Here is a 14,108-nt window from a genome sequence, read left to right as displayed (position 1 = left end):
GACGTACCTGGGTGCAGTGCCGCAAGCGATTTAATGACCTCTTGCGATTGGGAAATGTGAGTACCATGTTGGCATGGCACTTAGCACATCTGGCCCCCCACCGCCCCCACCCTAACTCAGAATTTTGTTTTTGTATTCATTCATTCACAGGATGTGGTCTTCGCTGGGTGGGTCAGCATTTATTGCCCATCCCTAGTTGCCCCTGAGAGGGTGGTGCTGAGCTGCCTTCTGTATCCGCTGCATGTGGTGCTGGAACACCCACAGTAGTGTTTGGGGGCAAGCTCCAGGATTTTGACCTAGGTACAGTGGTGGAGCGCCAAAACATTTCAAAGCCAGGATGCTGAGTGACTTGGAGGGCACTTCCAGATAGCGGTGTACCCATCTATCTGCTGTCCTTGTCCTTCTAGGTGGTAGTGCTTGTATATTTGGAAGGTCTTAGAGTGTGAGTGGAAAATGTGATGGAGGCAGCATCTGGGCAAGGGGGCCAGCCCTGACTGCTTGGAGTGAGCTTATGGCGGCTCCACAGTCACGAATCGGATGAGCCCTCAGGTTGGGTTGGCCAGGCTGCAATGGCAATGCAGGTACAGGGTGGACTAATCAATGCTCCTCTCTCCTTTCAGGAGAAGACTGCACACAATAATGCTGAGAGGCCGCGGACTGGCAGAGGGCAGCCCCACCTTCTCATACTCACTAGATATGAGCAGGAGGCTCTCGAGCTGGAGAGGTACCATGTGCCCAGGTCAACCGTTGCAGTGAGGTTGGGCTGCCACTGGGAGGTAAGAGTGACATGCTCTGAGGTCACAATGTCTGTCAGTGCAAACGTTCCACTGTATGCTGTATATTGATTTCAGCATCCAATATGGGATGCCTATTGATAATGGAAGGAAGAGCGCATCCTGATCCGGGTGCCAGGCATGCACAGTAACAGTGTAATGACTTCAACTAATCAAATGTCCTTGTTCTTACTTTCAGCGTCTCTGGAGCACGCCCGCACTCAGGAGGCAGAGGGACTGCCACTGATCCCTGATGCACCAGCGTCACACACTCTTAGCCAGGCAGGCACCAGCGCAGATACCAGCCCCTTGGTGGGGATAAGATCGTCGGCTAGTGTCCCGGGGCACAGTGGTGAGGGCACTTCACACTCACTTGAGGTACAGGCGAAGGCAGAGAGTGCCCAGGGCGCTGGCAGTCAGAGGACTGCTGGGGATCTGGAACATGCTCAGTCGGTGGCTGATGAGCCTCTGGAGTCGTCCCTGAGGCAGCAGATGCTGGAAGTCCAGAGGGTATGTGGGAGGATCTGGCAGAGATACATGAGGGAATGTGTGCCATGGTCTCCGTGATGGAGGAGTCCATGCGGAGCATGAGCAATGCAGTGACCCTCATGGCCGAGCGCATTGCCTCCTCCATGGAGAGAGTGGCGACCCTCATGGAGAGGCACCTCCAGGAGAACAATCAGGGCTTCCTGGGGATGCGCTCGGACCTGCAAGCCTTCACAGCGGCATTGACCTGAGCTGGTCAGTGTCAGTGTGGGAGATGGATTGGGCACCCAGTATCCCAGCTAGGTGCCCATCCATCAATGGTGAGCAGGGGGGTCCAAAGCGACCTCACGATGGTGCACAAGTTGCTTGTTGTCTCTGTGGGCTCCTCTCAGGGCACTCCAGATGAGGGCAACAGCTCCTCCGCCCCTCTGCCGGTGACCATCTGATGAGGCTGCGGCCACTGCGGAGATGCCAGCCGTGGCACTGGCCACTCCCTCCCAGGCGGGACCATCACAGGCTCCATGGGCCAGAGGACGCCCGCTAAGGTAATCAAGGCCAATAAGACAGCAGAGTGAGCAGGCTGTCTCCAATGCCGGTGCCAGTGAGGGGGGAGATCCCAGACGTAGCACCCCCAAACATAAACGTAAATCACCTTAGGCACAACATGGGCTTATCACTGGGGTGGGTTTCTTTTTCCCCCTGTTTCAGTTGTTTCTCAGTAGCTGGGCTGTTCAACACCTTTTAATCAACTTTGATTTCTGTATGCAAGTATGCAAGCATTTAACTTTGGTTCTCAACAAGCCTCTGGGTGCTTCATTAGTTCTGCAGGTGAAGGGGAACCCATGATGTTATGAGTGACTTGCTTGTCATTGAGCTTTATTGATGAGGCACATAGTTAATGTCCCTAATGTTACTCTCAGGTATTAAGTATGAAGCCTGCAGCCCTGGTATGTGTTGGAGGTTCATCTTTCGTAGGCTAGCTGAAGGAGCGTTGGATCAAAGCCTCCCGGGTGTCCCTGTCTCCCTGGAGGTTGCCCGGGTCAGCGTCTATCCCCTCAAAGTTTTCCTGAGCGTGCTCATCCTCGGACTCACTACTGGTCTCATCATCTGCTGCCAGAGCATCTGTGTCCACATCCTCTTCCTCCACTGCGTCCCCCCTTTCCAGCACCAGATTGTGGAGAGTGCAGCATGCAACCACTATCACCAACACATGATCTGGGGGGTACTGGAGTGCGCCCCCTGAGTGGTCCATGCATCGGAAGCGCATCTTGAGAAGACCGATGGTTCTCTCCACCACAGCTCTTGTGGATCCATGGCTCCTATTGTACCACTGCTCAGCTTCTGTTCTTGGATGGCGGAGAGGCGTCATGAGCCACCTTCTGAGGGGATAGCCCTTGTCACCCAGCAGCCATCCATCCAGCCGAGCCAGAGCATTGAAGAGCCCCGGCACCTGGGAGTGTCTGAGGATGTAGGCATCGTGGGAGCTGCCTGGGTACCTTGCACAGACTTGCAGAATCTGCATCCTGTGATCACACACTATCTGCACGTTCATGGAGTGGAAGTCCTTCCTGTTGACGAAGGCACTGGGCTCACCTGCTGGTGCCTTGATGGCCACATGTGTGCAGTATATAGCACCCTGGATGTGGGGAAGCCAGCAATCGCCGTGAAGCCTTTGGCTCACTCGGCCTGGTTGGCCTCAGCCAAGCGGTAGTGAATGAAAGTCAATGCACGACTGAACAGAGTGTCTGTCACCAGCTTGATACAATTATGGACAGTTGACTGGGAGACACCACAAAGATCACCCACCAATCCCTGGAAAGAGCCGGAGGCATAGAAGTTGAGGGCAACCACAACCTTCAACGCCACTGGCATGGGGTGTCCACCCACAGATTTGGAGCTGATCTCAGGGCCGATCATCTGACAGGTGGAGGTTACTGTTTCCCTTGAGAGACAGAGTCTCCTTCGTCACTGCACCTCAGACATATTGAGGTAGCTGCATCGTCGCCTATAAACCCTGGCAGCAAGATAGTGGCGTCTTCTGCGGCTCCTTCTGCCTTGCAATTCCTGTTGGCCCTGTGCCCCTTGTGCCTGTGCCTGTCCTCCCAAAGGTTGTGCCCCTGGAGGCTGAATATGGACTCCCGGCTTCCTCCCCCTTCTGACCCTCTCTTCCTCCTCAGAGGAGGTGCCTCTAGCTGAGATCACAATCCCCATTCCCAGGCTAAGGGAAGGCTGCCTGATACCTGCAAAGTCCCAAGCGTTATGATTCTTCCAGAGTCCTGAACCAAAGCCTGTTATTTCTGACAAAGCAGCTCTGAAGAGAATTGAAGTTGTCCTGTTCACACAAGCAAGTAGCAGTAAGTTTCTAAACTAAAGTACTAACAACTCACATCAGCGAGCCCACTCACCCCTCTTATCCCGCCCGTGGATGAGGTTTCTAAAAATGTGGCCGGCCCTCCTGCCCGTTGCACTCATGCAATGCTCTAAAATCACACGGGCTGCAAAAAGTCGCTGCCAATTGCTGCCTCAAGGGCCTTAACTGGCCATTAATTAATGGCGGGTGCGCCTCCAAACTCATAGCATGCCCGCCCTCCGAAATATCGCGATGGCACACGGTGACATCCGTCATCGCGCGTCATTTTACGTGTTGGCATGTCGGGCCCGCCTCTGCACGCCAACGGCAAAATTCTGCCCAAATTCTCTGAATACCGACAATATTGGATCTCTGTTCATCCAATTTCTAACTTGTTTTGCACAAATAGGCGGACAATCCAAGAAATTCAATAATAGCACAACTTCTTGTGGAACAGGAGCATGTACACTGCTATCTGGTATCATGAAAATATAATAATTTTCATAATGTTATTAGGATTTATTATAAAGTAGGAATGGTGGTGTCTAGACAGTGTGTGTGTGGGTGTGTGTGTGTGGGTGAATGTGTGTGTGTGTGTGTGTGGGTGGGTGTGTGTGTAGGGGGGACTTAATTGAATTAAAGACAGCCGGTCTGAAGACTTTGATGTATCAGAAGAGAAATTAGGTTTGAAATGCTAAATAAGTAAACATGGCTGAAGTTTTAGAATGTGAGATGTAAGGGAAAATTTGCATTTTAAATAAACCAGAGCATTTTGAATTTCAAAAGAAAGCATAAAATGTTACATTTTTAAATTTTATTTTTATTTTTATTTTATTTTTTCCCAAAGCTTACTGGCAAAATTGGTACAATGAAAGATTTTCATTATTAGAAAGGTAAAGTCCAAAGACATATTGAAACAATAACATTTGCATTCAAAGGGGAAAACATGTATGAAGGAGAGAAGGCTACGTGTAAGAGGAAGGAATTCTAAAATCTAACAAGTGTGAAAAGCCTCCAGCCTCTAAGTACCAAGCTGCTGCCTATTGGAACTGAAGCTAAGAGAATTCACTGTGAATATCCTGTCCAGGGTATTATGTGCTTTGCCTGGGTCTGTTAAAATCTATTTTGTTTTTACTGTTGCCTTAATGGGGGTGTAACTGGGAGACAGATTAATTACGGGAGCTAGGAGTTGTCATAGTAGTAATTTGTAGACCTATGTATGTGTCTAAATTACGTATTTTATTAATACGTTTTGTAAAAAAAACCTCTAAGACTCACTGGACTTATTACTACTGAATTCAAGCCACACATCTCAAAATAAAAATACAAATTGCAAAACAGTTGTGGCAGTTGTTTCAAGTTTCCCACTGGGATTTGAGCAGCTCAGCATTTACCATCCACTGTGCCACAGCACTGGTAATGGGAGACGACTGAGTGCATCGGCATTTGTAATGTGTAAGCCAGGATGGCACATAAAAGTATAACCATACGCAGATAATATCAGAGCCCAATGTTATATTCTTGCTGATGCTATTGGTGGAATGATCTTATCCTCACTGAATAAAACCATTAATGGTTTATGATCCGACACAGTGGTGAAATGTTGTCCATGTTGGTACTGGTGGAATTTCTTCACTCCGAATTCCACCCATAAACATTCCTTTTCCAGCTGGGAATAACCCTTCTCGGCTGTGGAGAGGGTTCTCGAGACATAGCCAATGGGCCTTTCTGATCCATCTTCCATTCTATGTGATAACACGGCTCCTACACCATAAGGTGAGACATCACATGTTAATACCAATTATTTCTATGGGTCATAGTGTACCAATAAACACGACAAATGCAACAGTTTCTTTACTTTCACAAAGGCTTCTTCCTGTTGTGAATTCCACGACTAACGGTGATTCTTTTTTAGTAACAAGTGTAATGGTGCTAACACAGTTAATAAGTTTGACAAGAAATGGTTATAGTGGTTGGTCATACCCAGGAAGGACTCGAGCTTGGTCATATTGGACGGTGAGGGTGCATCTTTTATTGACCGAACTTTCTGTTCTACCAGATGCAAACCCATGGTGTTGACCCTGTGACCCAGGTAAGTAACATCTGGCACTTGAAATATCCGTGGTCACCTTCACATCTATGACAACTTAATTGTGGAGTCACTGCTGAAGAGTTTCTACTAGGCCTTTTCATGTTTCTAACAGTGGGCATTGCCTCTCGCTTCAATGCTGTGGGTCTGGTTTTCGCGCCACACTCGGCAGTAGGTTCCCGCCCCACATGAAGAACAGTGCCATGTTGTTTGTGTTGCAAAGCCTGCGAGTCTCTCGCAGCACTTTCCATGCCAAGGGAGATTTCTAGGGCACACTTCTAGTCAATGTCAACTTCTGGGACTAAACAGTGCTGTATGGCATCGTCCTAAACTCCACAAACTAATCGGTCCCGCAGCATATCATTTAATGTGTCCCCGAAGTCACAGAGTTCTGTAAGCTGCTTAAAGTTCATTACATAGGTTGCGATGGACTTTCCCGGGGCCCTAACTCTGGAATTAAATTTAAAACGCTGCATTATTAAAGATGGCTTCGGCTGGAAGTGCGTTTTCATGAGATCCACTAATTCATTATAGTATTTAGAATTGGGCACACTCAGGACCCTCAGATTGTAAATGAGGTTTAGTGTCTTATTGCCACATACAGTGAAAAGGTTGGCTTTCTGCTTTTTCTCCATGATAATTTTGTTTGCTACAAAATAAAATCCAAGGCGCTGTACATACTGGCTCCAGTCTTTCATTGTCGCATCGTAAGGATCGATTCTGCCGAAAAGTGGTATGACTGGTGAGCATTCTTCTTTTTCTTAAGATTCGGTGTACTCACAGTAACAAGGTGAGGTGCAACGTCGGAGCAATTTTACCCTCGTCACCAAATGTAATGACTCGACGGAGTGGACAAGTTTCAACAAGAAACAGATAAACTTTATTACAGAGAGTTTTTCAGGTGCTACATGCTCGATCAGGACACTTGCCAGGAAGCCCCCAGCCCCGGATTGCCCACACTTAGGCCTCATTGGTTGGAGCCTCCCAGGACATCATGTGACCCCTTCATGTAACCATCAGTTACTCAGGGGGGCATCATTAAAGATGACTTGTGGACTAACATGCCTCCTGTGATGCAAGTGGGACTTGGGCCTACTCACCCTAGTCCTTGATTTCCAAGTTTCTGGGTTAGTCATACGGCTTTGTCTTTGTATGAATCAATACTTGACTTAGGGAAATCTGATTTTACAAGCTGCCCAAAATCAGTTTTAAAAAACCCCCAGAAAATTCCATATATACACAGCAGATTTATGAGCATCTGTGGGGAGAAAAATAAGTTTATGAAACACATTCAGCTGAAGGGTCCAAACATGAAGCATTCACCCAAATTTATTTTCCTCTTTATAGATGTTGGATATTTTAGGCATTTTCTGTTTAAATTCAGGTTTTCAACGTTTGCAAGTTGCTTTAATATGTCTGCCACATAAACTGAAGGCAGGAAGTCTGGAGAGTAGCCGGAATACTCCATCACAGAATATGTTGTACAATTTCTTCGTATGAGTTCTTTGTGAAATGATCTGACCAATCCAATATGTACCTTATTTCAGGTGTTTGATGGAGGTATAAACCCATCGCCAAGTGGAGAATCTCAAATGAAAGCACTGTGGAATCCACGTTGGTAGTTTCTGATTGTCTGATCTGGCCCCTTTCAAAGAGGTGAATGTCACACCTAAGGCAGAGAAGCCCAGCCATTGTCCAGTGGTCAGTGTTTGTTCTGCTGTTGTGATACAAATAAGAATTGTTCTTTACAAGACTGCAGGGTGGTTATGGGTGAAGAACACTATTTTTTTCTGTCTGTAGGTGTAAACAGGGCTGTCACTGCACTTTCCGTGTAGTTAGACAGATGAAATGCGAGCAGCTTTGAGGAATTTCCATCTAATGTAGTTGACATAATTATAACCTCAAACGCTAGGCAGGAAACCCATGGATTGGGGAGGAAATCCATGGGACTGGGTAGAGCATGAGTGTGACAATCACCACTGCCCCCCCACTCCCCCACCTCCTAATAATACTCTCCACTTGCTTCACTGCAGAGTAAAGTCGGGTGGGCTGTAAAGCCAATGTTGCATCCAATCTGTAAAGTTTCCCATTGTGTGGAAATTACTAAAACTGATCCCAGTGAGCAGCTAATGACTGGTTTGATAGCTACTAGGTAGGTCTGCTAACATTCACCAGTATCCCATTTGCTTTGCATTGTTCACATTCCATACCTTGATGAGCACCAAAAAAGATCAGCATTTTGTTTTTCAAACCTATCTTCTTTTAGAAGATAGTTAAAATTTTGCTATTAGAATAAGCATAGCTGCAAGCTGCTGTAGAATGATGCTACTGTTAAGTGGATGAACAGAAATTAAGTGTACTTGTTGACATCATGAACACATTTCTGTGTGAGTTATCACTTGCAATATTGCCCAGCTGCAACAGTCACCTATGAAAAGATAATAACATTTGAAATAATGCAATCAAAATGACATTCTTTAAAATCTCATTAAATATACAGCAGCTTCAGAAAACTACGCCATTCTCAAATCATCCCCACGTTTGCATGATGAATGCTCTTCTGCAAGAAGCTATTCGTATAAATTTTTGTGATCATTCGTCTTTTTGATACATATGGGTTATAGAATTCTGTCACATGATTATGATGGAAAAGCAGTTGCAAGAGAATTATTGGAGCCCCGTTGACTACACAAGTGCAACTTTCCTTTATTGCACCCTTATTAAGCATTCAGCTTCTTTTTGCTCCACATGTGTTTCAAAGACAGAGGATAATTTGAGATGAGATTACTGGGTGGCATAGTGGGACAGACTGAATTTAGCACAGGAAGAGGTCACCAGGCTGGTGGCAATGTTAACTCATGAACAGTAGCCATATCCTCCGGTCTCAACTCCCTGCCATTTCAGGAAGGCTAAATAGGTGAAAATAGTTCTGCCAATTAATCTATTAACTACTTTATTTAAAATCAAAGAGATTTGTTTTAGACAGAGAGGAGGTTTAAAAGCATGGAATGTTTTGCCAGAAGCGGTGCTGAGAGCAGAAAGGCAGGTGGATAAGAATCTGAAAAAGAAAAAGTTATGGGGAAAGAGTGGGGAAACTAAAATAAGTGAATAGCTCCTTCAGAGAGTCAGAATAGGTGTGATGTGTTTTTTTTATTCATTTATGGGATGTGGGCATTGCTGCCTAAGCCAGCATTTATTACCTATCCCTAATTGCCTCTGACTCTGCTGCAAAACGCTACGATTCACAGGAGTAGGTTTCAATTTGCTGCCCACTTGTAAAGCTGCTGCTTATTAAAAACCACTTGATTTTCATTTCCCAACTTGGGATAATATCCTTTTATATTCTAACAAAGGTTGGAAACACTCAGCAGGTCAGGCCGCATCTGTGTAGAGAAAAATCAAGTTAATGGGTGAAGTCTAATGCCCTTTAAAAATAATCACAGGCTGGGACCATTTCAAGGTCCCAACCCCGCACTTGCCCACCAGCGTGATCCCCTCTGGGATGCCTCTGTGTCTGCCATTCAATTAAGGAAGGTGGGTGGGGTTCCTGGCACTACAGGCCCAATCAGATGGCCTACAGCTGGGGGTGGCTGGCAGCCTCACTGGCAGAGCTGTGCATGGGCACTGAAGGATAGGGACCACAAGGGCACCTCCATCTTGAGGCAACCTCTGAAAACGTGTTTATTGATGAAAAAAGAGACATGTCGAAGCTTTTCATCTTGCACTCATCAGGACGCTTTGCAAGAATACCAATATAAGGGGAAAACAACAATTCGTACAATATGAAAAGAGAGTGCTGATTGTTTGGCAAGTAGACTCTGATTGGTAGAAGTGTTGCCATGGAGAATACACCAATTGGTGGTGAGTGACAGTTAACTGCCTAGCATTGTTTGAAATTTAAACCAGACAGCTTGATCCTGATTGGCCAAAGCATTGCCCTGAGGAATGAGTCAGTGAATGGCTGTCACTTACTTTGCTTGGCTGACACAGGTGCAATGTGTGTACTGTTACGATCCCCAGCTGAGGTTACCACTGGACAAGCCTGATCCCAGGGTGGAATCCAGCTTGATAGATCCTAACTTTTATTTGTTTGTGTAGATACATAGAGGGTGACTACTGAACAGAGTCACCAAAGTCAGCTGATGAACTTTTAACCAAAAAAAATTATTCAACAAGAAAAGATGAACTATATTACAATACCCCTTCACCCACAACTATACAACTATACCTTTACAGATATATACAAATTTGTAAGGATAACACAAGTTACAAAAGCTATCTTAAACTTCAATGTTCACAATAAGTACACAGTCCATGTAAATCTATAGCAATCTGTGGTCAGACACACTAAACTTTGAAATCAAGTGACAGATGACCTCATGAGCTCTACCTACCAACCAAGTCTGTGAGAATAATGTCCAGATTTGTTTTGGCCACTTCAGTTGCCTAGCTACCTTTTCAAACAAAATCTACTTCTCTTTCCTCAAACTTTGGGAGAGCTTGCACAAAATTAAACAGCTCACTACTAGGTTTTAGGTTGAAGGTTTTTACATCATCAGCACTTTCCTCAGAATCTGAGATCTTTTTCTTAACTTCCAGGCTTTTAGACAGGTATTCCCTTTTTCATCCCTTCATTCTCTCCTCTATTGTTAACTTTCCCCTCAGGTTTTCACACTTCTATTTTTTTTTGAAATAATCTCTTGTTTTCCCTTTCTTTTTCTGCTGCCTCTAGTTCCAGTTTTTTCATTTCCAATTCTTTTTCCTTTTCATTTGCCTTCATTTCAAGTTTTCTCAGTTCCTTTGCTTGTTCAAATTCAAGCCTCTTCATTTCTAACTGAAGTCTCATTACTTCCAGCTGTGACTCACTAGCGTCAGGTATCACTTCCAACTTTAAATGCTGCGCTATTATCTCAACTATGTCTACTTTGCTCACTCCCTCAGGTAATTCTAACACCAGCTTATTCACCAATTCCATCAGCTTACTCTTGGTTAATTTCTGTAAACCAGTCAGAGTTACAAGTCTTAGCAACCGCCAAAGCCATTTCAAATTCCAACTTGTATAATACACTTCACAGCAACTCCAATTCCTATGTCCAGTACCTCAGTACTTCCATGTACTTGTTTTAAGGAGTCACAGATCCCATCAATGTCAAGGATTTCCCACCTTATAAATGATAATCCTGGACCAATTATTATTCAACATCCAACAACCCACTGCCCACGTTTTAAATCCCACAAGAGCCCCCACTTTGTTATGATCTCTAGCTGAGGTTACCACTGGACAAGCCTGATCCCAGAGTGGAATGCAGCTTGATAGATCCTAACTTTTATGCGTTTGTTTAGATACGTGGAGAGGGGCTACTGAACAGAGTCACAGGAGTCAGCTGATGAACTTTTAACAAAAAAATAAAACATTTATTCAACAAGAAAAGATGAACTCTATTACAATACCCCTTCACCCATAACTATACCTTTACAGATATATATATATAGATTTGTAAGGATAACAAAGTTACAAAAGCTATCTTATAAATTAATATTCACAGCAAGTACACAGTCCATGTAAACCTATAGCAGCTTGTGGTCAGACATACCACACTCTGAAACCAGGTGACAGATGTCACCTCAAACAGATGCTATGGATCTCTCCTCAACTTCCCCCAGATGCTTGTCACACTGTGAGCCTACTAGTCTCTCTGAACTCCGTCATTCATACGAGGGTTTCCAATCTCCACTCTCCAAGAACTCATCTTGGAATCTTTTTCCAAAACGATGCTTTCTCTCAGATGCTTTCCGCAAGGGTTCACCTCCAGGTTTTCAAACTCTCCTTCTGATGCTCCTCTTCCCTAGGTCACCACATGCATTCAAGATGTCTTCCACACACTCTCTCTCACTACCTCAGCCTTCAACAGTACACCACTGCTTCACATGCCCATAGCAAAGAGTTACAGACCTTCAATTGTCTCTTTGGACCTTCTTGCCTCTTGCAAGCTGTTCTCGCTTTAAATCTGCTTTCTTCAGCTTTTGTCTCTTTAAATCTAAAGCTTGGAGCCTTTTCCTTTGTCCCTCACTCTTAACTTCACTTAACAGGACCTTTTCCCATGTTACTGTCCTTCCTTTGACTAGAAGGTCGGCTTGGGACTTTACCTTCTTCCACTCCACTGGATTTTTAGGGGTTTCCCTTTAGTTTGGGACTGGCTATCTGTCTACATTGCCCCAGTCTCTCCTGGCAGCAACTCTCAGAACCAACTGCACTCAAACAGCTTCCAAAACAACTGCTGTTTTTCTTCTGTGTTTGTGTCTGTGGGAGGGACCTGCCTCTTTAGCTCCCCGTTGCTAGGCAACAGCCAGTTTTCTACTGTTGTGTTTGTTTAACTTCTCTTTAAGGGTCATAAAACTCATTAGAAATGTAAGCACCTTTTTAAAGTGAAACTAAAACTCCATTTGACCTTTCTTAATACACAGATACAGAAATACTATTCAAACTTAACCTTTAAAGCTAAAACTCATTCCTAACACCTACAAATACCAATATGACTTAATTAAACTATCTCTATTTCCTAACAGCACATGTTCATTTTGCCTGCAAAGAATAGGGCCCTGTGTATTAATATATGCAGCTTCCAGTACAAGCAAATATGCCACATTGCAAGCCCGACAGAATCTCATATTGGCTCTCAGCGTAATTCTTAGCACACTGAGGATTATTTAGCAAATGTTGTCCAATTGCCGAATTGCATCTAAGGTTGGACACTGTGTTTTGAGCTTTGCAAACAAGGGCTGGTTGGATACGGTCTGTACCATGCCCATTGCGAACATTGCGACTGGGACATGCTATTTGATACGATTCACTTTGGGATTATGGCCTACACGCCTAGCATCACACTGGCACTGAAATTCATATACCACATCACTGACTTGTGTGATAGGCAGAACATCTTTTTGGCTTGATGGCAACATCCTGTTAGTGGCGAATACCACCCAAGTTGCGACAGCATAGTAGCAGCGTGAAACAGCTAGCTTCACCTGTTGCTCAAATTTTTGGTATACTTTGCCCTTGCAGGGTAATCTGAGGTACTTCAGGACTGAAAGTGACAGCCTTAGTCGTGTTCATGAGTTTGCATGATATACAGCACAAAATGATCCGATCAGGGTAGCCATTATCTTACTGGATGCCTTTGATGGCCCTATTTCAGCATCAAGCTTGCATGGTGAGCAAATGGCTTGGGCCCTATTTACAAGGTTGCTGATAAGACCAATCTTCTAGCATGTTGAACTGTAAGAATCCCAACGCGTATATTGATCGGTGAAGGTAGGCTTGCAGTGGACCATGGCAGAGAACCCTGGGCAGATTTCTCAACTAGTATGCCAAGGAAGGGGAGTTCATTTGACTGCTCCATTTCAAAGGTGAATTTGAGCATAGAATGGAGCCCATTAAGACATAAAAGGAAATTGTTACATGCAGCTGTGGATTTAAATATAGCAAATGTATCATCCACATATTGGAAATATGTGAGGGTTCGGAGATTAGGTGTCATTCCACCAAAGACACGTTTCTCATGCAACCCCCCCAACAAACTGTTTGCAGGAGCTGGGCCTAGAGGGGATCCCATGGCAATATCATCTATTTGGGTATACATGGTGTTGTTAAAGCTGAACTCAACTGTGCGAGTTGCTGAGTTCATAAATTCAATGAATACTGATTCATGCAATGGTGGCGGGTCTAGATCACCATGATATAGTGCTACAGCGCAAATATCTGTGGCTTCCTTAAGTGGAACTTTGGTGAATAGGTTAGCAATGTCAAGTGAGCGCATGGACACAGCATTGCTATCGATATGCAAATCCTGTATGGCCTTCACCGTGTATCTGGAAAACTTGGTCAAATCTGGTTGTAATAATTTGAGCAACAGGTGAAGGTAGCTGTTTCACGCTGCTACTATGCAGTAGCAACACAAGTGATATTCGCCACTAATGGGATGCTGCCAAAAAGACGTTCTGCCTATCACACAAATGAGTAACGTGGTGTATGAATTTCAGTGCCAGTGCGAAGCTAGGTATGTAGGCCGTACTTCCCAAAGATCGGCAGATCGTATCAAATAGCATGTCCCAGCTGCTGTTTGCAATGGGCAGGGTACAGACCATGTCCAACCAGCCCGTGCTTGCAAAACTCAAAACACAATGTCCAACATGTGATTCCATAATTGGACAAAATTTGCTAAATAATCCTCAGTGGGCTAAGAATTACGCTCACTCACCATGGCCTCTGGAGTAACAGTACATGATGAAGTTATTAAAGGGGAGAATTTTCCCCCTTTGGGGGGGTTGTGCGGGGTCAGGTGAGGGCGGGCGCAGACTTGATCGGTGCCCCCGATCTGGTCTGCATCGCCATTTTACGTGGGCGGGCCAA

Source organism: Cetorhinus maximus, chromosome 8 (genome assembly GCF_964194155.1).
Source record: "Cetorhinus maximus chromosome 8, sCetMax3.hap1.1, whole genome shotgun sequence".
NCBI classification, from domain to species: domain Eukaryota; kingdom Metazoa; phylum Chordata; class Chondrichthyes; order Lamniformes; family Cetorhinidae; genus Cetorhinus; species Cetorhinus maximus.
Note: the sequence above shows the minus strand (reverse complement) of the source record.